The following is a 25,000-nucleotide window of genomic DNA, read 5'->3' on the forward strand; positions in this document are numbered from 1 at the left end:
GGGGAGGGGAGGGGCGAATCGGGGAAGTACGCCCACTCACTCCCCCACCTACTCCCTACCTTTAAAAATCTCTCTTCCTCCACAGTTTCAGAAAAAAAAATAACATTCATGATCACGTGTTTTCCCAGAGACTTAAAAAAAAAAACACATTTCTGAGCAAGTTTGTCTCTTTATTCAAATATGTGTGGGAGCATAAGCAGTTTTAAGCACGAGAGTTTGTGGCGGAGAGAGAGAGAGAGAGAGAGAGAGAGAGAGTAGGGAAGGAACGGTGAACAGGCAAGGTACGGGATGAATGGGAGAGATGAGGGAGGGATGAGGAGTTAGGAAGTGGAAGAAGGGGATTAAGAATAAGAAAGAAGAAGAGGAAGGGGAAAGATGGGAAGTGGAAGAAGGGGATTAAGAATAAGAAAGAAGAAGAGGAAGGGGAAAGATGGGAAGATAGAATAAGAGAGAAGGGGAAACAAGAACAATAAATATAGTTAGGAAGGAAGGAATGGGAAGATATGAAAGGAAAGGTGAGGAAGGGAAAGAAAAAGTTGAATAAGTGAGAAAGGCGAGTAAGAAAAAAAAAATCGATGAGGAAAGGAGAGATAAGGAGTTAGGAAAGGCAGAAAGGAGAATAAAAATAGACTCGGTGAGGAAGAGAGGAATGGGGAGTTAGGAAGGGAAGGATAGAGGTAGTTAGGAAGGCATTCTAAGTACCTATGCTTACCTCCCCATCCTTACCTACCCAAAGTAAATCAAGCACAAATGAAATGAAGGTACGACACGCTAAGTCAGTCTGTGTGTGTGTGTGTGTGTGTGTGTGGATTGCGGATGGTTTAGGTACGCACATATCAAGCCAGGTGAGGCAAACAGGTGGGTGAACGAGGTAACGAGCGAACGATCTCTGCAAGTATAGGTAACGATCTTTCAAATGTATAGTGGTGGTGGTGGTTAAGCTTGTGATGTGAGTACTGGTGGTTTGAGTAATAGTTAGTTACGTGATTATTTACATTACATGCTTACATAATTATATATCGTGGTGTAATATTGGAAACTAGAAAGAATATATACATACGTAGTGAAAGTCAATTAGGTGTTGTTAAAATATTTCGGTATTGCTGTTTGCTGGAATAACATAACACCGGCCCCCCCCTACCCCACCCACCCACACACGCACACACACTCACACACGAGGAAGAAGAAGAAAAAAACACTCGCGCACTCAGTAACGATCGAACCAGGCTGTTGATAGATAGTTAGGTGTGAGGGACGGCGGTGTGTGGTAGGTTTGGTTGGATTTACAGTGTCCGGTGTGCGTGGCTGCGTGAGGGCGGTGGTGGGGAGGGAAAGGCGAGGGCGTGAGGAGGTGCAGTCAAGTGAGTTTATTTATCTTGTAGTTGACATAGATCGAGGTAAAAAAAAATGCATCAAATAGTGAGATGGGAGGTTTGTGATTGGTTACATTCATTGGTTACGTACATGTGTTAGTGAAATTGCCATACCAGATTATAGTAATTTTTTTTTTTTTTTTTTTTTTGCTGTAGTTTTTGCAGTAGCTTCGGATTCTGTGTGGGGATTGGTACCTCAGTGGCCTTTTTTTATTTATTTATTTATTTCTTCTAAGTTTGTTGCCCTTGGCCCGTGCCCTTCCTACATAAGAAATAGAAAAAAAAAATGCATAAGAAATCTAAGTAAATCTTCACAACACAGTAACTTTTCACAATCTACCTACGTAACTCTTTACAACCTAAGTAATTGTTCACAACCTAAGTATATTTTTTTTACAACCAAAGTAATTATTCATAACCCAAATAACTTCACAACCTACGTAACTTTTCACAACCTACCTAACTCTTTCACAACCTTCGTAACTCTTCCACAACCTACGTGACTTTAACTTTCCACAACCTCCAGAAAACAAAACAAAACAAAAAAAACGAGAAACACAATAAACAAGTAAATACACCCACATATTATTCAGCTCGTATTACTAAACGCTCTGGAACTTCCACTAAACTATTTCCAAAACTCTGCAGATATGATTACTCGTGTTCTTGTGATTTTGTTTTCCATTAATACAGTACATAGAGAAAACACTTGTCAAACTATCTCCGGAATGAAGAAGACACTCAAATATCCATAAATTACACTGAAGACTTAAATTCAGTAAGACAGTCAAACTCTTGAGAACAGGAATCTTGTACACTTTTGTCCCTGGTGACTTTTCAGAGACGATGATGATGAGGAGGCGGGTTATCACGGGTGTTTGTTGGTCCTGAAGGTGGAGTATAATTGCTTAACCCCTTCGCTGCGATATACCACAGTTCACAGCACTAAGAGCAATGTATCAAATCTTTATAAGCACCCAGAAGAAAGAAACTGTTGAAAAGAATAGATTTTGGAGATTTTTAGCGAGTATAATGATTGGAGGTGGCTGAAGAACAAGTAGAAATGTCCCAGAAAGGTTAGTGATTAGGGGAAAATGTACAAAATAACAACGAATGAGTTAACTATACGATCGCCTCTTTAATGTTTTCGAGATAAGATAGCAAAAACTTTGACAACCTGAACCTTGTAAGATCTTTTTTGGAGGCCACGGAGATGATTGGTCAGATTGTCAAGGACGTTTATTGCCAGTGACGGTGGAGGATAATTGATGAACTATCGCTAAAATGTACTTTTTTTTTCTTCTATTTATTCGTAAAACACCTTACAAAAAACAAAGTTCCTAGCCGCTCGCCCACTCCCTATTAGTCTCCTCTTAGATGTAACTGTTTGGTGCTTTGTCCTCCCCGTCCCGTGTGAGATAGTTGGCCTGGTACATAGATAGATACGTAGATAGATCACTGATACCATAAAGATGCTCAGAATGACTATTTAACTGTTGAAACTGTTGTGGGATGCTAAGGAGGGGGGCGGGTGGGGGGATGTGGCTGCCTCAGTGCTTTGTTCCAGGCTGGGGGAGGAGCGCGGCGCTGAGCAGGGGCGCTGCAGGGGTCCCTCGAAGGCAGCGGGGTTAGGCCTGGGGTCTCTGGGGCGTGTTGCATCCCCGGGGCGCGGCTGCTGTCTGCGTCTCCTAAAAAATTGACTGTTTGAATGTGGATAAGCCTCTCTCGTCCTGCTCACTTCCCTATTCCTGCCCCCCCCACCCTCTCCCTTACGTGCATTCCTCTCACCCCCTCTCCCCAGCCCCTCTTGACCCCTCTCCAGCCTCTCTCTCTCCCACTCTCCCCCACCTCCCACCTGTCCTCGGCCGCTGGGTGTTGGGAGCACCTGGGCGTTTCTCTCATTACTATTCATCGTAGGTATTTTGACAGTGATGGCGCGGTGGCAGGTGTTCCGTTCACTGCACACTGCGCTGCACCTTTTTCCATTGTTTTGTGGCCGGCATTGGTGTTCTGGTGGTGGTGGTGGTGGTGGCTGCTTGTGCTTGTTGTGACGTTAGCTAGAGAGAGAGAGAGAGAGAGAGAGAGAGAGAGAGAGAGAGAGAGAGAGAGGACATTAACAGTTACACACTTCAACACTTGTCTAGCTATGACATTGAAAATAAAACAAGAAAATGCTACTTGATATGCTTTTCTATAATCCAGTGCTTGAAATACGATGGACATAAGTGTGTGTGTGTGTGTGTGTGTGTGTGTGTGTGTGTGTTGGGGGGAGGGAGGGGGCTGATTTATACTTCAGCTTTCATTCAATTAAAAACAGGGCAGCAGCTTTCAACTTACTAGATCTCTCTCTCTCTCTCTCTCTCTCTCTCTCTCTCTCTCTCTCTCTCTCTCTCTCTCTCTCTCTCCACTATCTTTCCTGTAGCTTGTGTCATTTTTGCACACCTGATGGCGGCACGAGTGTAATGGATCAGGTCGTTAATTCAAGTAATTCATCATGTTAGTAATAAAATTCGCCAGATTGTGTTATGAGTCAAGTCTCTCTCTCTCTCTCTCTCTCTCTCTCTCTCTCTCTCTCTCTCTCTCTCTCTCTCTCTCTCTCTCTCTCTCTCTCTCTCTCTCTCTCTCTCTCTCTCATCCACTTCCCATTTTAAACTATATCTCTTTCCTCCCCTCCCTTTCCTCTCTCTCCTCTCCCTTCTCCCCCTTTCCTCATCTTTCCATGACCCCCTTCCTCTTCCCTCTTCACTTCTGCAAACTTACCTTTCCCCCATCACCTTCCTTTTTCTCCCTTTCCATCTCCCCTACTCCCTTCCCTCTACCCTCCCTCCCTCACCCTTCCCCCTTCCCTTGCCTCCTCTCCCTCACAGCTAACTTATCTTCCTCACCCATCTCTCCTCCCCAGTCCTTCTTCCCCCTCCTCCCTTTCTCCACCCTCTCTTGCCTCTTTCCCCCTTCCTCCCCTTTAGTGACAGGTGATGATAATGACTATATGGCAAAAAAGAGAGAGGTGGTTTTGGTTTTTCATTATATTGAGCTAATTTAATGTGACAGTAATGGCGTAGATATACACAGAAATACTGGGGCTGCCCGAAGTGTTGCTAATTCCCCGAGATTGAAGTGTGTATGTTTTAACACTGTGTTCGCTCGTTAGGAATGTTTTAAAGGTTACGTAAATGATGAGTTGGGATCTGGTTAGTTTTTTTTGTTTTTTTTCTGTTAATGATGCAGAATCCTTGTTAAACTATCGCAGGAATTAAGAAAAGACCTCTAGGGAATCTCTGCTAACTACCACTGCATTGTTAAAAGTTGGAAAGTTGCTGGAATGTTTAGAAATGGGAGGCTCAGACAGTGATGATCTCCCGTCCTACACTAGACTGGAGAAAAAATACGTTCGTTGTTTTGAGAATCGTTCAGAAACATTCGCATTTCGTGATCAGCTGCCTGTTTATAGAAAAATGAATTCATAATTAATCTATATCTATCATGTCTGTCTCTTTCTGTCTATCTGTATCTATTAACCTATGTGTCTGTCTGTCTGCCTGTCTACATATGGTACAACAACAACTACTACTACTACTACTACTACTACTACTACTACTACTACTACTACTACTGCTACTAACATCACTACTACTCTTCCTACCACCACCATCTCTACAACAACAACAACAACAACAACAACAACAACAACAACAACCCCGTACAAGTGACAAAGCGCTAAAAACTGAGAGGATGAGAGGAAATGTAACCGTTTTGTGTGATGACTGTGTGTGTGTGTGTGTGTGTGTGTGTGTGTGTGTGTGTGTGTCCGGCTAGTGTATAGGAAGGAAGGGGCGGTGATGGTTGTGAATGGGTGGCAATCGTCCGCAGCGTGAAGGCGTGATTCCTGGTGTGTCTTCATACAAAGGGAGAGAGGGAGAGGGAGGGTGGGAGGGAGGGAGAGAAGGAAAGTGAAAATATAGAAACCCGTTTAAGTGTCGCAGGAAAGAGGGACAGATGAAGTGAGACGAGGTGAAAGTAGTAGTAGTAGTAGTAGTAGTAGTAGTAATAGTAGTAGTAGTAGTAGTAGTAGTAATGACTTGGAGGGAAAGCTAAAAAATTGATGATTTAATAATGTTTAAAAGTGAAAAGAAATTATCTGATTAATGTTTCACTCGAATTATAATCAGTAATGTTTCGGTCATAATAATGATAATAACAGTAATAACAATAATAATAATAATAAAAATAATAACATTAATACCTCGGCACGTAGTGTTGACTGGCCTCCCTTTCCTGTCTGTCTGTGTCTGTCTGTGTCTGTCTGTCGGTCGGTGTGTCTGACTTGTGAGTTCAATACGACAGAAAAAAAAAATAGATATGAAGATTTTGACTTGTTTATTTCAACGATAAGTCGATAATAGGATCCATATTTGGTCGTAATATTTACTCACTTTTATGCGAGGATGAGGCCGACCAAGTGTTTTAAAATGGGCGTCAGGATTTAGGAAGCCTGCTAAATTAGGTGCGTCATCTTTAAATAGTGACCCTTGACTCCTGATGGCCGTGACTCGCTCAGCACCACCACGAGACTCACGACCGACATGGAAGTGTATGACGGAGTGTATGAGTGTATGAGTGTACGAGTGTCTGCTTTTCACGCTAGGCAGACAGAAGAAACAGACAGACAGAGCGCTCCCGTCCGTCCGTCCGTCCGTCAGTCACTCGTTGCAACACTGTCCATTATGAGGATTAAAATAAAACACGGCCATGATTATGTATGTTAAGTACCTTATTTGAGCATAAATACAGCCTCACATTAGAGCCATAGAGCCATTAAAACACACATTAATCCCGACACATGTCCGTAATGGAGGATAAATGACACCAGGTGAGGACATCATACCTGCACCACGCTCAGCACACCTGCCGCGCGCGCTTCTCTGGTATATACTCGTATATATTGTTTACTGTCATTCTTCTCACTACTGTTTGTTTATTTTCTGTGATTTATTGTTATTATTTTTTACTCATAGTTACGCGTGTGTACTCTCTTTGTGTGTGTGTGTCTGTCTGTGTATCTGTGTGTGTGTCTGTCTGTGTGTGTGTCTGTCTGTCTATATTTTTGTCTCTCTCTCTCTCTCTCTCTCTCTCTCTCTCTCTCTCTCTCTCTCTCTCTCTCTCTCTCTCTCTCTCTCTCTCTCTCTCTCTCTCTCTCTCTCTCTCTCTCTCTGTTTGCGTGATTCTAGTGATAGTTGAACAAGGAATCTGCAGCGTCAGTAGAAAAAAAAAAAAAAAAAACCGCTTGATAATGTGATTAATGTCTGGTGTTTGAAATTTTCCCTGATAAAAGATAGGAGTTTCAATTTGTCCCTATGAAAGACAAGATGATTCAGATTTACCCTTATGAAAGACAGGAGTTTCAATTTGTCCTTATGAAAGACTATAGTGTTTAGATTTGCCCTTATGAAAGACAAGAGTTTAGATTTGTCGTTGAGAGGAGATAATTGAACTTCACACTTATGATGGACAAGTGTTGCTCTTATGAACGACAAAATTATTCAAATTTGGCGTTATGAAAGACAATAAAGTTTAGTTTGGCTTTATGAAAGACAGTAATGTTTAATTTGGCCTTATGAAAGACAAAGAGTTTAGATTTGCCCTTCTGAGGCGAAATCATTCAAATTTTTCCCTCGTCAAACACAAGCTAACTTAAATTTCCCGTTCTTCGAGACAAGTAAATTTTCCCTTATGAAGGACAAAATCGTTTAAGAATATGGACCGAAGCTTCACGTAACCGGTCCTCAAGACATTAAAACCTACAGAACGTAAAAAGCGAATTATCCTTACCACTATTTCTTTATTGTTCGCTATCTTTTTTGCGCATCGAGGAGACTTTCAGTGTTACAAAAAAAAAAAAAAAAAAAGAGGACGTCATGAAGTTTATTAATTTGAAAAAAAAAAGCATCAAAATATTATTGGTGCACCGTTGCAAACTGTACAAGTGACGTTGAGTTGTGTGGGCGATGCATTTGCTAGAAGCGCATCGTGGAAGTAGATAAGCTTAACTATTGATAGAGTGCGAGGGAGAAACAAAGGAAGAGAAAGTCCTGTCTTGTGTACATTGTAATCTTGGCTAATTGCTTTCCGGTTTATATTCTATCACTTTTATGTCTTTCTCCCTCCTTCACTTCTTCTTTTAACCGTTATTCTTATCGCATATTCCTCCTTGTTTCATCCCTCTTGGTGTTCCTAAAGTTACGACGCCCTCACTACAATGGTTTTAGAAATTGTCCTTATTCCTGCAGATGTAGTAACTGTAGTTCAACATAGAGTACCAGTAATAGAAGGTTATATGCTGTCGCGAGCTGAGGGACAGAAGAGGAGATTACTGAATGTGTATATATGTATGTGTGTATGCCTATTTGTATATGCATGTGTGTGTATAATTGATAAGGAATAGTTAGGATACGATTATAGATACTTTGCTACTGTCGCTATACTGTTATCTGTATGCGATGTATTCTGTGTGACAGGGAACGCACACTAAGCGGACTAATACCGCAAACTTGTTATACGTGTGTTTTTGAAATTGTGTTACCTTTTAGCAAGAAATTCAGTCAGTCAACCAGCCAACCAACAAGACGCTAAAGGATAACACTTGCTTCTATCAATTTATGTAAGGCGGTACTGGCCAAGGGCAAAAAAAAAAAAAAAAAAAAAAAAAAAAGGCCCACTGAGGCGCCAGTCCCCAAAAAGAGGTCAAAGACGATCACCAAAACCTGAAGGATAAGTGTCTTGAAACCTGTTGATCTGTTTATGTTTATTTTCAAGGTGAAATCCAGGTAGCAATTCAATTTTATATAAGGACCCTCACAGCACAGCGTCTCGAGGCAAAACAGTTATGAGGCCTCAAACCTCCTGAAGCACTCGTCTTAGGTAACACTGGAGGAGTAACAAGTCAACGGCCGCTCGAGCCTGTTACGTGAAGCAGTCGAATCTCGTGAAGCGCTCGAATCTTCGCTCACACTGAAGGGGTAAACGAAAGAACACATGATCGAACCATTCAATTCTGAGTCTTCAAAACTTTCTGAAACATTCGAGTCTTTCCGTAAGCTGTTGTGTATTTTATTTATTTTCTTTTTTTTTCTTTTTCATGTCTCCGAAGTGTTACGTTCTATGATTTGTGTTTTGAGGAGATGCTTTGTGTAGTATGATGTATCGGTATTTTGAAAGGTTTTAGTGAATAGGAGGAAGATATAAGGTAGCGAATCTCTCTCTCTCTCTCTCTCTCTCTCTCTCTCTCGTTGACGTCGATCGTGTTGACGTAAAGCGGTCGGAAGACAAGCAAGGACATGAATATAAAACAAGCAAGATTCTCGTGTTTATTATGAGGAAATTTAACTTCACAGGCTGAGACACTGAGGCTTCGGTCAGGTTAGCCAGGCAGAGGTGGTGGTTGAAGAGGAGAGGGGAAAGATTGAGTTACGGAGCCGTGGCAACATTATATTATGGAACAGGCTTAGGATGGTGATAGAGAAGAAAGTTGCGCTTCCTCTTCCGCTGAGAAATTAACCGTTGCTGTGAATGTGATGAAATAATGTTTATTTATTTATTTTTTCTTTTTATTCTATTTGTGTTCTTTATTTATTTATTCATTTTTATTAATATATTTACCTACTTATTTACTTATTTATTTACCTATTTATTTTATCTGTTCATTTTGAAGTGAGATGACTGGCCAAGGGGAAAAGAAAAAAAAGTACGGGGAAAAAAAAGCCCCTCTTAACTTGTCACTCCCAGAAAAGTGAAGTCAGTAAGAGCCTGTCTGTTTACAAAGTTCCAAAGGTGTAACAGACAGACAGACAGACAGACAGGTTTATAAGGCGAACGAAAAGATATTACACATTATGCTGGCAGGAGAACATGACCTTTTTGCGTAGTACTGTATAATGTAGGTTTAACACACACACACACACACACGTTATTGTTTCTCACTGTGGGAAGGAGGGAGAAAAAAAATAAATGAATAAAGCACATTAATTATAAACTTAATTCGAGATAACGAACGAACGTGAACTAAACATTAAGAGAATAAGAGAAAGAGTTAGATGGAGAAAGCACACACACACACACACACACACACACACACACACACACACACACACACACACACACACTTCCAAAATATTGTCACTTTACATCAAACTCTACGCAATAAAAATCTGGACGGGATTGGATTCAACTTCATATCAATTCATTACGATTACTGATTATGTAATTCGACAAGTAATCAACAAGTAATCAATCACCTTTCCGATTACTCATGTGTCACGTATTAAGAGTGCGATGTGAGTGTTGCGTCATATTTAGAGTGTTCAAAGTATCACAGAATACCTCTCATCAGTGTCAACCTTCGTGTGTCATTGTTTTAACCTGTGACAGCTATGTGATGTGAAAGGTTGCGGCGGGCAGTGAAAATAATGAGTGAACAGTACAAGTAATGAGTGATGGTATTTCTGCTGCAGGCTCCCCTTCAATAGTCAGCTGATTAATCTCGTTTTCTCTCACTGGGTGGGTTGTTCTTCTATACGTTTTCTTTTTTGAGGGGGTAGTCATTCTTCAAAGCAATCGTCATTAGATCGTAAATAAAGTTACTTACCAGCACGTGACTGAATGTACAACAATTTTTATATATATATGATGTAGTTTTGTATATAATGGATTGTCGTGATATGTAGTGGAGTTGAAATATATTGAAAAAAAAAAGAGTATTGGGATCTCACAGGTGCACCGCAGTCTGACGTACGATTCAATACAATATAAATATAGATAAATACATAAGCAGGAATAAAGAATCAACTTTTTTTTCATGTGTTCTTTAATATTCAAATAATCGTTCTTGAAATACCGAGGGCAGTATTTTGCAGACAGTTATCGAATCAGTGAATTGCAAGTAGTTTCAGACAGCGTTACTTGTGTGTGAGTGTGTGTGTGTGTGTGTGTAGGGCGGAGAAAGCGATAAGTGACGAACAAGAAAATGGAGGCTTTGAAAGGCAAAATGGAGGGATGAAAAGTAAGAAAATTAAGATGAAAAAAAAAAAGTCACCCATGTTATCATTTTTCTAGATCACTTGTATAGATTGATTTCCTTTCTCTTGTTTATTTACTTAATATTTCACCGGTACTTACATAAGGTACCTCCACCAAACGATAGTACCTGTAGACATCACCTTTCTGTCCCTCTACGTATACTACAAGCTATTTTTTTTCCCCCTCTTTACGTATAGTTCGTGTGTATCAGTGCACTTCAAAAGGCCAACAGCTGGGGAATCCGTTAGTATTTGGGACTCACTTAGGAGGCCACGAGATCCTTTACTTCTTCCGGGACTGCAGTCTTTATTTATTCATTTACTTTTTTTTTTTTTATTATTCACAGGAGTTGACAGCCGAGGTTATCTAGCGCTCTGGTATTGGAAGGCAGCGATGGTCGGTCAAGGTGAAGAGGCTGCTACTTTCGTTCAATCATTCCAGCGTCTTGTCTCGAATACTTTTAAACCTTTGACTGTTAATTATATATTTAACAGCCCCAGGCATTTGTACTCGTCAAAAATTAAGCTACAAGTTTTAAAAAAGCTTCATTAAATATTCGATGCCACCTTTAGCTGTGAGAGCGACTTTGATAATCCTCTTCAAAGCTTACACAAGACTATGATACTAAGCTGAGAAGAGGCTGGTGCAGTTAAAGGGTTATCAAGCTGTAGTGGAAGTTACTGTGGTTTTCAAGGGTGTTTTCATGAATGTGGCGATAGTTTAGCGAGGGATTTGGACTGTGAGTGGGACAAGCAGCCGTGAGAACCCAACTAATCATCTCTGTGCACCTTGAATAGTCTCCTTGTGAGGGGGAGCAAAGCGCGCCAAAACACGGGCCGGGCAGAATAGCATACCAGTGAGTGAAATATTTATAGAGCTTGTCACGCCACAGAATAAATGTGTAACTACTGTTTCCTTTCCCCCCTCTCCCACCCACCCCAAAAAAAAATGGCATTATAGTTGAGGGGGGAAGAGAGAAGGAGAAAAAAAAAAAAAACATTTCCCTCTGAACTGAAGTGAACTGAACTGAACTGACGCCGCCGCCGCCGCCACTCCGCCATAAAATTCCCAGTACAGAGTTATGTGAAATCGCGCTTCCTGGAACTATTTTTATTTATTCTCTCTCTGCAGATTAATTAAGGAAAGTATTCTGTCACTGTCACCGCTTGCTTGCTTTTGGAGTGAGTGAATTTAATCCTAACACATTTCGCTAACTGACATCGCCATTTCATGCACCTGACTCCGCCCGGGTGGTGCGAGGGGCGGGCCTGCGTGGCGACAAAGTGGGATAGGGGGCGTCAAGTGGTTTACGGGACACAACGAGGATTATGAAGGGAAAATAGAGAGCTTCAAGTGCTATAGAGGATACAGTAATGACGATGTAAGGAAAATAGAGCGCTTTAAGTGGTTAAGGGACACAACACAGGTGACACAAGCAAAATTCTCAGGATCAGTAATCAAGATAGAACAAGAAATATTGGGTTCAAGCTTGAAGAAAGTCACTTAAAAAAAAATAGAAACAAATTGGTTCTCAAATAGAGTGGTAGATTAATGGAATGGACTTAGTAATCAGGTTGTTGTGCCGAGTCATTGGAGAGCTATAAAAGAATAGAGAAATTTATGGATGGGGATGATAGTGGAAATAAGTAAAGTTTCATACAAGTAGTGCCACGTATAGGTCTGATGGCTTCTTGCAGCTTCCCTTATTTTCTTGAGTTGTTAAATACGTCCCTGGTGCAGAGAGACGAGCGGGAGGTTGGCTAGTAAATATATGAAGAGTTGACCAAGCTGATAACACACACACTCACTTGATTGTTCCTGTTGTAGAGAGAGAGTTGTAAAAGATTAACTACAAAAATATATAAATAGTTGAGCAAGCTACCTATACACACACACACACACACACACATATACACTTGTCCCCGGTGTAGGGAGACTACCAAAAGGCTGACTAGTAAAGTTATAAAGAGTAAAGCAGCCTGATATCACTCACTCACCTGATTGTCCCTGATATAGAAAGAGACTAGCAAAACGTTAGATATAGTAAAATAAATGGTTGAACAAGCTGACAAAACCAAACACACACACACACATACACATACACACACACACACACACACAAGCCTGATTGCCCAACATTGACATACAGTACATACGTTTTCAATATTTGAGAGCACACTGTAATACTCTCTCTCCCACTCTCCACAGTAAGGAAACATTTTTACCTCGGAATTGTAAGCGATGAGAGAGCATAGGGCGATCCGATGAAGTAATACGAGCACACGGTTCTGTATGTGTTAGTACAGACAGCGAGGATTAGGTGGTAGATGTGTGGGGCGTGACGGTTGAAAGTACTGGTTGTGTCACTGGATCACTACTTGTCGGGTTAGTAAAGAGACAAACTGTGCAGAAAAGTGTTCGTTTAGAGTTATTTGATTTTTCTTTATTTCTATTTGTCTGTACTTTATTTATTTATTTATTGTTTGCTTGTTTGTTTATTTTATTTGTTTCTTACTTTCCTTCCTGTCTTTCCTTCCTTTAGAATTCTTGTCTATTTTCTATGCTTCCATTCATTCTGTCACTCATTCATTCATTCATTCAGGCTTTCTTGCATTCTTTAATTCTTTCATTTTCTTTTCTTTCTTTCCTTCATTCATTCCTTTCATATATTCAGTCACTCTTACTTTCTTTCATTTTCATTTTCATTTTTTTTTTCACTCTGTGCATTGTGTCACATGATCCCGATGCCGTGGCGCTATGCATATATTGACCAACAAATCACTCAATGGTAGTGTCGTGGAGGGAGAGGCGGAACGTGTGGTTATGTAGACTCACTGCTATGATATGAACTCCAGCCTTATTCCTTTCATTGCTTTGGTCGCCCTTCGTCAGCATTCAGAATATTGTAAATATTATTAGTTTGGGCACAAGAAAAGAGAGAATAAGTTGCTTTTCTACTCTTTTTATAAGCTACACGATTACTGGAGAGATTGCAGTATAGGAATAACTGTCTGAAAAAGTTGTTTGTGATTTGAGAAAAGAAAAAAAATGTTGGCCACAGAAAAAGAGGAAATAAGTTACTTTTTATTTTTTTTCAAGACTACGCAATTACTGAAGAGGTTCCAATACAAAAATAACTGAAACGTTTGTGATTACGAAAAAGAAAAAAGTGTTAGCCACAGAAAAAAAAGAGAATAAACTGCTTTTTCACGCTTTTTCAAATCTGCACAGCTACTAAAAAGATCGCGGTATAAAAATAAGTGTTTGGAAAGTTTATAATTATGGAAAAAAAAAATTATCTAGCAGTGAAAGAGCCAAGTATTCTGCCGCCAAAGAAAATGTTAGGTTTGCCATCTCTTCAGGTCACCAGCGCCTAATCGAGACCCTCATGGTTGGCTCCGGATCAGTTCGTCAGCGTTTGAAAGCCCGGCCTCTCTGTCACTAATCAAGGCTGGGGACGGCGCCGCTGAGGAGTGAAATTACGTTAGGGTTGAATTTTTTAACACTGGGTAAACAAAAAGTAATATTTGTTTGGGTTAAATGTTGTGAAATTTGATTAACTGGCGGAATACAAATGGATGGATCGATGATATGTGTAATAAAATTTGTTACGATTAAGTGTTATGAAGTTTGATGATAATAAGGTGGAGTGTAGATGAATAGATGGATAAAGTAAACGGTGAAATTTATTATGGCTAATTATTGCTAAATTTGGCAAATTGGCGGAGTATTCATGATTGGGTCGATGAGTAATTTAGTTTGTTACGATTATGCATTACGATTATGTAAGTGTTAACGAAATACGATAATCAGGCGGAGCATACATGAATAGATCGATACACTCAAGTGCTAGTAAAATATGCCAGCATGGAATTATACAAAAGGCGATTAGCAAAGAGAATATAAATAGATAGATAGATCATAAGTACATAAGAACATAAGAAATAAGGGAAGCTACAAGAAGCCATCAGGCCGACACTTGGCAGTCCCCGTATGAAATATACCTACCTGTTTCCACCTACCTGTTTCCACCGACCATCCAGATCGATACACTAAGAAATAAGATAGTTCGCTCTGAATCTGACAAAAGGTAATATACAGACGATTAGACAGACTGACTAAAGAAGAAGAAAAAGAAAAGAAAGAAAAACATACACGATTTTTTAACCCAACTCTGCAGAAACCTTACAGCGACACAGTATTAATGCGAAAGCCAATTATTGTTACCGCGGAAAAAAAAAATGAATAGATTGAAAGTTATTAGATAAAAAAAGAAAGAAAAAAGCGTGTATAGTAATGTTTTGTCCAGTGTTATGTTTTTATTATGGGATATTTTAGTTATTATAATGTTATATGGTGCAGCTGGGGGGTCATGGTTAATACGAAAAGTAATGGCAATGCGCTGTGATTAAGTGTGTGGAGTGGGAAGGACTTGACTGCAGTGGTGACATTTGGCGACACACGCACGCACACACACACACACACACACACACACACACACACACACACACACACACACACACACACACACACACACACAGAGGGAAAAAAAACACGTATTCTTCAACGCTTTATGCTTTCATTATGTCTGTTTTCAAAGGCCATAGAGACGATTAGTCAGGTTCTTAAGCAAATTTTTTTTTCCTTATCAGTAATGCGAAATCCTTTGTTTTAGCTTCCAGTAGATCCTGTCAGTAGCAGTTGAGGTCAGACGCTGAAATGTTTGTGTAAGGAAATTACGTGAGATTTACTAGTGAACAACGGTGTAAAAAAAATAGAGAGAGAAAAAAAAATGATACTTTTCGTTCGCCATGTCGTGTTTAATTACATAACATCAGATAGAAAATTCTGAATGATTAACTCTAATCAGCCTGTTTCCGAGACACTTTTATCACATGTAACTGGAAACAAATGTTGAAAAAAAAAGGATTAGTAACTGTAAATCTGATCCTAAGTTTTTTTTTATTCCATGTCACTGAAGTCAAATGCTAAGAAAAGAAAACGCGCGCACACACACACACACACACACACACACACACACTGAAAGACAAGCTAAAATTACTGTACATCATAAAGAAAAAAAGAAAGTTAAAAAAGAAAAGTAGAAAAATATAATTGAACTGATCACAGAATATGCCGAACAAGTGTCATAATGAGATTAACCAAGCCTGTTAGGACGCCTTTATTGCAGGTGTGTGAGGCACGTGCAGGGTTCAGGTGTGTCAGGGGAGCGGCAGTAGAGGGCTTGACTGCCTCTCGTGGTCAACACCGTTTGGGCCTTTCACTGGTGTCAATGAAGCTGTGACTCAAGTAGTACGTGTGTGTTGAAGTCAGACTGGTCACACTGGCGGAAGGACAGCTTGGGTACAGGTGGCAGATCAGACCATTGCAGGCTATATAGGTCATTTAAAGGCTGCACCACTTACAGGCTGAACCACTTACAGGCTAAACTATTTATAGGTCAACCCAAACTAGTACATACTATCCCAGTACAGGTCAGACTAACACAGCCCAGCCCAGTATAGCTCAGCCCAGTAAAGACCACCACCAGTACATATCACCTTAACCTAACGTATACAGACAATTCCAGTAGAGATCAATACAGACCAGAGCAGTCCCAGCACAGACCACCCTAACCTAACTTTAACTTAATTTGACCTAACTTAACCTAACCTAACCTAACCTGCAGACTATTCCAGTACAAATTAGAGTAACACAGCCTTGCCCCAGTACACCCACGCCCCAGTACAGCCCCGCCAGCCCATTACTGCCGACCCAGTGACTCTCAAAGCTTGTGCTCCGGGAATCTGATGCTAAAAATAAAAGGGTTCCGTGCTTTTGGTGGATGTGCAAATTAAACTGAATCAAAGGAAGTGAAATATGGGCTTCAGGAGAACAGATGAGGCCAAATTAAACTATTGCCTCGCTTTTTTTTTTTCAATTTCGTTTTCCGTTTTATCTTTTATTTCCTGAACGTTTTTTTTATGCACGTGCAGCGGGTATTTACATTTCTATTCATTTTTTTTTGTTTCTTTGTTTATTTACTTATATGCGTGTTTTATTTGTTTTTTTTTATTTGTGTTTTTATTCGCGTTTGGCATTTTTATTGTGATTGTTTTATTTTTTCGTATTTTTTAAAGTAGGTATTTACATCTTCCTTCATTATATATATATATATATATATATATATATATATATATATATATATATATATATATATATATATATATATATATATATATATATATATATATATATATATATATATATATATATATATATATATATATATATAATTTGTTTGTGTGTAGTTGTCCTTTATTTTTATTTCTCTACTGAATTTGTCTCATTTTTACTCGTTACGTTTTTTTACAATCTAAACATATTTTTGGATAATACAGATGAACCATTTTCACATCAATCCACTTTATTTATTACCTAGTCTACTTAACGTATTCCTGTAATCCTTATTAGCATTTACTTTTTTTTTTTAACTTTTCCAGTTTATTCATTACTTAGTCTTTTCATTCACGAACTTTACATTTCGAGCTTTATCGGTGTGAAAGCAAAGGAAAAGAAGCATTATGGCGTATGAATCTAAGATGAAAGACGAGAGAGGGCGGAGCGGTGGTGCATATTGAATAGGAGCTAATGTGCTGTCCGGGGATAAACAGACAAGCGTGTAGAATCCAGGCTGTAAGTATGATCCTGCTGTTACGGTGTCATTTAATCAGTCACTCAGCCAGCCAGTCAATCAGTTAGTCTAAAGTGTTTCAAGGTGTGTAGCTCAGGCCAGGTGAATACATGGCGCATCTTGTCAACATGTATGGATAAGTTTTTTGTAAAGTTTCAGTGTCATCACGTGAAAAGACCTCATTCATTCAGGCCTCTCGTGTTTTGGGTTCTAGAGTGAGTCATCTCAAGGTGGAATGTCCCGTCTGATATTCATCCCTGGAAGATTCGTCCCCCAGGGTGATTCGTCCCCTTTCTTTGGGTTACGGGGCGCCATTATTTCTATTAATCAAAACTCGTCTAAAAAGGATTCAGAGGTATGTGCTATACTATCCAATATCCAGAGCTTGATTTTTATTACTTAAAATTGATCTTAAGAATGACTCTGTGGGTAGTATTGGAATATCTAGAATAACTTTGGATGATGAGCCGCAGCACGAAGGAAGCGTGTCTTTTCATTCGAATTATAGTTTTCAGTGAAACTTTTGGTGTTCTTAGTGACAGTTGTTGACTTGCATTCCGAACCAAACTGTTCAAATTTAATCCACAAAATGTCTCTAGACTCAGACGTCTTGACTACAGGCTTCGTGAAGGAAGCACGTGAATCCACTCACACCAAAACGAAGTTCATCCACCCACTCACCCATCAAACCACCCACATCCACATCCACTCATCACTCCACCACACTACTCCACCACATCCGCACCCAGCCATCCACCCGTCCACTGATGGCGTCCATGAAGTTGTCGCCGCGGGTGACGAGCCACGGGACGAGGATCATGTAGGCCAGGGCCGCCACCACTGTGAGGAAGGGGCGCCGCCATCCCGTGCTGCCCCTCACTGGTCCGCCACGCCGCCGGGGGGCGGGCTGGGGCACCTCAGGGAGCCCCGCGCCTGCCTCACCACGGCGGAGGAGGGCGGCACTGCATTCTGGGAAGGAGGGCAGGCTCCAGTCAGGAGGAAGCAGGCTGGTGTCCTGCTGCGTGTCCCGCTCAGCAGGGCGGGTCACAGCAGCAGCACCACCACCAGCGCTGCCCTGCTCCCACCAGTGAGGACCCTCGGGAAGCCGCGGCCTCTTCACCACAGGCTTGATGGCCTCCACGATGCGCAGGGCGCGGAGACTGAGCAGGTCGTCCTCGCTGGTCCACGCCCCGGGGCCTCGCCACCTCGCCACGGCCTCCTCCTCGGTGTGGCGAGGAAGCCGCAGCGTCTTGTCGGTGCAGGTGTTCAAGGTCACCCATTCCCGATCCTCCGCGACAGAGGGGGCGGGAGTCTCGGGGGCCAGGTCCTCCTGCACGGGAGTCTCCTCACCGCCCAAGTCCCACAGGTCGTCGTATTCCAGGGGAGTGTCGGCCAAGTCCTCCAGGCCGTCGTGTCCCAGGGGCAGGTCGGCGCCGTGCTGGTGCTCCGCTGGCTGCCAGCACACCTGCTGCTCTTGGCCTGTGGCAGTGAATGCCAGCCAGGCCTCGGAGGCGGGGCTGCCCTCCAGCTGGTCCAGCACGGCGCCCAGCGATGCCTGCAGGAGCACCTTGCTGGGCCGCCCCTTGGTCCAGTACTTCACACTGACGGGCAGATCAGCCGCCAGGCGTCTCAGCCTCGCCAGGTCCTTCACACAGCACTCTGCGGTCTGCTCGTACTCGCCAGAGGCTCCCTGTTGCCAGTGAGCCTCCTTGAAGCAGAGGGTGGCCACCGTGCGCTTCTTGGGCCACCACGGCAGACAGCCTCGGCGTGGCTGCCGCACGCTGAGCCGCAGGCGTGAGGGAACTTGCTGCAGCGTGGCGGCGCGAGCCACACACTTTACGTGATAAGACATTTTGTTTCCAGACATTTTGATAAATCGTTGCTCTTGCTCAACATTTGCTCAACATCAAACTGAACCACATTCAGGATGACGACACTCACTGTGCTCCAGCGTGACTCCTTGGGACTCAAATTAAGCGTTCACGCACGCACGCATCCACCCACCCTCCCATCCATCCATCCATCCATCCATCCATCCATCCACCCACCCACCCATCCACACGCACACACCCATCCACACGGACAAACACGCACGTACCCACGCGCACGCACCCACCCACACGCACACACCCACCCACATGCACCCACACGCACGCACGCACGCACCCACACGCACGCACCCATCCCCACACACACACACACACACACACACACACACACACACACACACACACACACAGCTCCGTCTTGTTGGCCACCGCAACAATGCACCCGTGGAGGTTAGTCCCAGCACAGGTGGCCACAACAATGCTGGCAGTCTAACTTAACTAGCACAGACAAATGCAGTTGGATAAGGACGCAGGTAGATAAAGAAAAGTGACGTGTTTGTATTATCACTTTATTTCTTGTTCCTTGTATAACTTTTGTACATTTTGATTAATTCCTTTTTTTCTCGATCATAATGAGAAAAGATGCAACGTTGGTAAGTAACTGTCGTTTCATAAGTATTTAATTATCTTTTTTTTTCTCTTTTACTTGATATTTATTGTGTTCACTTATTGCGTAATTATTGGCGCGACTTTTTACATTCCTGACCATTTCCGTAATTGTCTTTTAGGTTGTTAATTTTTATTTTATATCATTTGCTTGCAGGTAGTGGGCTCTTATTGCTGAGAGAGAGAGAGAGAGAGAGAGAGAGAGAGAGTCACGAAAAAAAGATTAAAGAAAGCGCGAGAGAAAATTTGATCCTCGGAAAAAAGTGAACATTTTTTATTACCTCTGTTATATTTTATTTTATTTCATTTCATCTCTTTTCGTTTATTTATTTGTTATTTTATTTACATAAGAGAGTGGTAAGTCAAAATCTACAGGAATTGTATGAAAAAAATAAATAGTCCGCATAATTGTCGCCCACTAAAAGATTGTATAAGGAAGAGTTGCGAAAACGTCGTTCAGTCTAATTTTGTAGTTTATATACATGTAAGTACAACATACACGAGGTATTTAGTGTACAGAGTCAGGGAATAGTCCTTAGTTGTCAGGCGTTTTCTTGATGAATTGGTGGCACAGAGTGTGTTATAATCAGTGGGACATTTCTTTCTATCCTTGTTACCCTTGGCCAGTGCCCCTCGTACATTAGAAAATAAAGAAATTAATAAATAAAATAAGAGATCGCTCTGGTTGCTGCATACTTAGTTCCATATGCGATGACCAGGCCAGGGGAGGGGGATGACACTGCGCCGCCGAGGTGATGCCTGGCTGGGTGCCCTGCTCGGTGTTGTTATCTACACCTGGACTTTTTCGTTAGATGTCTTACTGATTGCTCCCTTTCAGTATTTTTTTTTTTTTTGTATTTTTTTTTTTTTTGTGACGGACACTGGCCAAGGGAGAATATATATATATATATATATATATATATATATATATATATATATATATATATATATATATATATATATATATATATATATATATATATATATATATATATATATATATAAGGTTTACTAGAAAAAGAAAAGGCCCATTTAACCCTTTCACCTCTACACATTCTTTACCCGTAATCCCCTGCAAGTCCCCAGGCACTTATTTTTCGTACTAAAACACGTTAATTGGTTTTGTAGTTTAGACGATATGAGATTGGTCTTTTATTCTCTTCTTTACTCTATCTGTCCATGCAAACTACATTTTTTATACTGCTAGGAATGCTAGCAAAAGACGACCATACCAGTGAAAGGGATGGAAGAAAAAAAAAATAATAAATGATCCCCCTAAAGCAATAGTCTGTGTGTCACTATTTGTTGGATTTCACTTTCTACACTGTCAGTCTTTTATTATGAGATGTGTCAGTGATTGTTGGGTTTCACCATCTACACTGCTACTCTCTTTATCACATGGGTTAGTGATGATTTGGTTTTCACTATTTGCACCAGTATTCTTTATCATCACATGGCTTACTTATTGCTTCGTTTCACTCTATATCGATACTGTCATCAGATGTGTTATTGCTTGTTCGGCTTCACTTCATATACTGATGCTCTATTTAATACCATACGTGTTCCTAGTTGTTTGGGCAGCACAACAGTCAAAAGCAATGGGAGATTCTTTATATATTTACCAACAATGAAATTTCCATAGACACAGATGGAAGTCATTTGAATATTACAATACAGTCGAGGCCATCCGGACAAATATTTGGGACTTTTCATGATGCAGAGAATTAAGAAACCTTTTTAACTTCATCTAAGTATCGCATGGCACACACTTTCGTGGGTTGTGGAACACAGGCGCCCCATTGCATCGTGCTACGGCTTTGCGTATGTAAAGGTCTGCATTTTGATAATTTATAGGTAATACTATTAGTGTATCATAATGTTTTGTGTTTTAGTTGGTAATTTTTAGGAATTAATAAGTGGATGTTTTTTTTTTATTAATATTTGAAATGATAGTTTTTTGGGACAGGTTACTTATTTATTTATTTTTTAACAATTTCTTTGATAATAGTGTAAATTTAAATGTTGACAGGTAAGGGATGTGTGACACACAAAACTGCGGACAATCGTTGTTAATATGTTACATGCACTCAGCATTGTTTTAATGGCTTTGTCAATAAACTAAATAAATATGCAAAGCATTTTTTTTTTTTTTACATCGCTGTCTAAATCTCACGTATCTTCCTTGTATAAACGAATGGTTCACTCATAAGTTACGGTGCTGGGTGACACCGCGGTAGTGGGTGACACCACTACATCGCGCCGCAATTCTGAATATTTAAAAATCCTGATGAAAAGACAGGTTTGCGGAGAGGGAGGCAAATATTTGTCCGAATGCCGACCGTGGCTTGGACTGCACTGTAATATTCAAATGGCTCATGTCTCTATCTCTCTATGTAAATTTCATTGTTGGTAAGCATTTATCGAATTTTCTGTTGCATTTGACGATCGTGCAAACAAAAATTATATTTGTTATTCATAGTTATTCATGGTAAGTACCGAGAAACTTTATTTATATTTTAATCAGTGTTGAGCTTGCTATATATATATATATATATATATATATATATATATATATATATATATATATATATATATATATATATATATATATATATATATATATATATATATATATATATATATATATATATATATATATATATAATTTATTTATTTATTCATGCTTATTCATGATTCTCTTTTTATAGACTTTGAAGTAACTATTTTTTCTCTGTATAAGCCCTGAATTAACTTTTAAAACAATTAACAATGCACGAAATACTAAAATAATAATCAGTAGACTAATAATGATGGAAACAGACTGACTTCCAACAAAATATTCCCGGCAACATGTTTCATCACGTATTGCTGGTGTGGCCATAACAAAACATTTTCTCCACAGTTCACATATTTGGTTGAGGGATGAAAGTATTGCGTCCTGCTGTATTTACCTGCACCAGCACGTCCCTTCACCCCGACCCACTGATTACTACGTGTTTGTGCGGTGCGCGTGTTTCACTATCAAAGAATCTGCTTCAAGAATTTATGTGCTGTCATCAAAGCTTTGTTTGTTGTAATGAAAGTCTCGTCACGCAGTAAATCACCCTCTGTCTGCTCACTTTTTATCTTGTATTTTCTCTCCCGTCATGGAATTTCGACTAATTATTATGCTGAAGTGTGGAATTAAGTAGTACGGACGCATTAAGAGCAGGGAGGAGCAGTGTGTGTGTGGAGGAGAGAGTGACGAGTGTCAGTGTGGGCGAAAAAAAGAATGGTTTGACTGAACAGGTGCTGGGACTGTATGAGAGAGAGAGAGAGAGCGAGAGCGAGGGAGAGGGAGAGGGGATTGAGTGGTGAGGAGGTAGAGTAATGCAAGAGTAAACCAATATTCACAAACCTTCATCCCCTTCACTGGTAAACCCTGCAACTCCCTGCCTGCTTCTGTATTTCCTCCTTCCTATGACTTGATTTCTCTCATGAGGAATGTAACGAGGCACTTAACTATTTTTGCTTGGTCCTTTTGGGTCTTTTTTTTTGGGGGGACTGCCATGTTTATATAAGCTTTGTTGCCCTTGACCAGTGCCCTTATTAGCTTTAAAAAAATAGATAAAAAAAAATTACCATTGGAAAAGACAGATTGAGAAAAGTGAATAAACTTCGGGGAAAAAAAATATAGATGAAAAGAAGAAAGATCAGAGTAGCTTTAATGAAACCCGTATTACAAATTAAGAATGAAAAGAAAAAAAGAAGTCTTACGCACATTAATTTGCAAGGGAGTAAAAAGAAAAACAAAAAAGTACCTCTGTCATCTCCTTTTGTTACTTGACCAAAGTGACGAAAATTACTCTACGTCAAAACAAGCTCCGTCAAAGTGTAATCCCAGTTCATCAGTTTTTAGAGAGTTCCCTTAAAAAAATAATGATAAAAAAACAAATAAATAAATAAATAAATAACACGGCTTCTGAAACCAATACTACTTAACTTAGTCTTATAATGAAGTTTAAACGACTAAACAAGGAAAGCTGCAGGTGTGCCATTACATTTCCAAACCTGCCGTGTATTTTCCAGAATCCAGACACCGTGAGAGCAAGACAGGTGTGTTTATGCCCCCCTGTCTCCCCCCGTCGCCGCTCCTGACACCACACCTGCTGGACACGACGGTTTTTGGGTCGCGGGCCGCTGTGCAGGTGTGTGAGGCGTGTTGTGCAGGTGTGGAGTGAATTGTCACGATGGAGTGGTGTGGTTGTGTTTGGCATGTGATGTGAATTGTTTGGGTGATTTGTTCAGGTGTGGGAGGTGTGGGAGGCAGGTGTGGTTGACAGCTTTGTATGATCTGGCTGTTCGTATATGTGTATTTATTGCTTGTATATTTTTGTATTTTCCTCACCTTTATATTTACGCATTTCTGGCCTCGTATTATGTTTCTTTATCATAACCCACTCACGTATTGCTGTTTTGCACTTCTGTTAATGACATTATGCATATTTATTACTCATATTTGCATTTTTCTCTAAGTATATAATGTTTAATACGCTTTTCCACCGCCGTATCATGTGCCTATATCAAAACACCACACATATATCCTATACCAAACTCCCACACGTGATTCTACGGTAAATAATTATTGTTGACATAGTGGTGGTGACGTTACTAACTGGAATAGTCTAGGTGGTGCTTGTGGTGGGGCCTTTGATGAAGATGGCTGTTGGTAATGGTGGTGATGGTGGTGGCGATAGGTAATCCCTCTAAGACGTGCATTAGAAGGCGCCCCGTGTGTGTGTGAAGGCGCCAAGTGTCGACACCTCAACCTCCTTAAGACCGAGACGGGAGGGAGAGAGCGAGTAAGTGCAGGGAGAGGCGGGGGGCGTGGAGAACCTGATAGAGCCTAGAAGAGGAGTGAGGATATAAGCTGAGAGAGGCTGGGGATGGAAGGGAGAATAAGGAGGCGTAGAGAACCTGGGAGAGGGGTGAGAATATGCAATGGGAGAGGCTAGGGAGGAAGGAAGAGGGAGAATAAGTGCTGAGAGAGGAGAAACGTAGAAATCTTAGGAGAGGCTGGGAGAAAGGTAGGGATATGCACTGGGAGAGGCTGGGGTGAGAGGGGGGAGGTAAAGGTGAGGGTGTGGGAGAGCAGGGAAGTATAGAGGACTTGGGAGAGGGTAAGGATAAGCACTGGGAGAGGTTGGGGGTGAGAGGGGGGGTAAAGATCAGGGCGCTCTCTCGCCTCTCACTCGCCTCTCACCTTGATGTTTAGGCAGGTGAGGCCAAGGGTTGGAGGTGGCGAACATCAAAGGAAGAGGTGAGAGAGAGAGAGAGAGAGAGAGAGAGAGAGAGAGAGAGAGAGAGAGAGAGAGAGAGAGAGAGAG

General features: G+C 41.0%; 1 long non-coding RNA gene across 1 annotated transcript in view; it reads left to right on the plus strand.

The window, feature by feature from the left end:
• The window catches only part of LOC135104652 (uncharacterized), a 38,038-nt gene that overhangs the window by 1,351 nt on the left and 11,687 nt on the right, over nt 1-25,000 (plus strand). Inside the window, exon 2 of the long non-coding RNA XR_010270472.1 lies at nt 23,703-23,821. This is a non-coding gene — a long non-coding RNA (uncharacterized LOC135104652). The remainder of the gene's footprint in view (nt 1-23,702; nt 23,822-25,000) is intronic.

The sequence above is a fragment of the Scylla paramamosain genome, chromosome 11 (genome assembly GCF_035594125.1).
Source record: "Scylla paramamosain isolate STU-SP2022 chromosome 11, ASM3559412v1, whole genome shotgun sequence".
NCBI classification, from domain to species: Eukaryota; Metazoa; Arthropoda; class Malacostraca; order Decapoda; family Portunidae; genus Scylla; species Scylla paramamosain.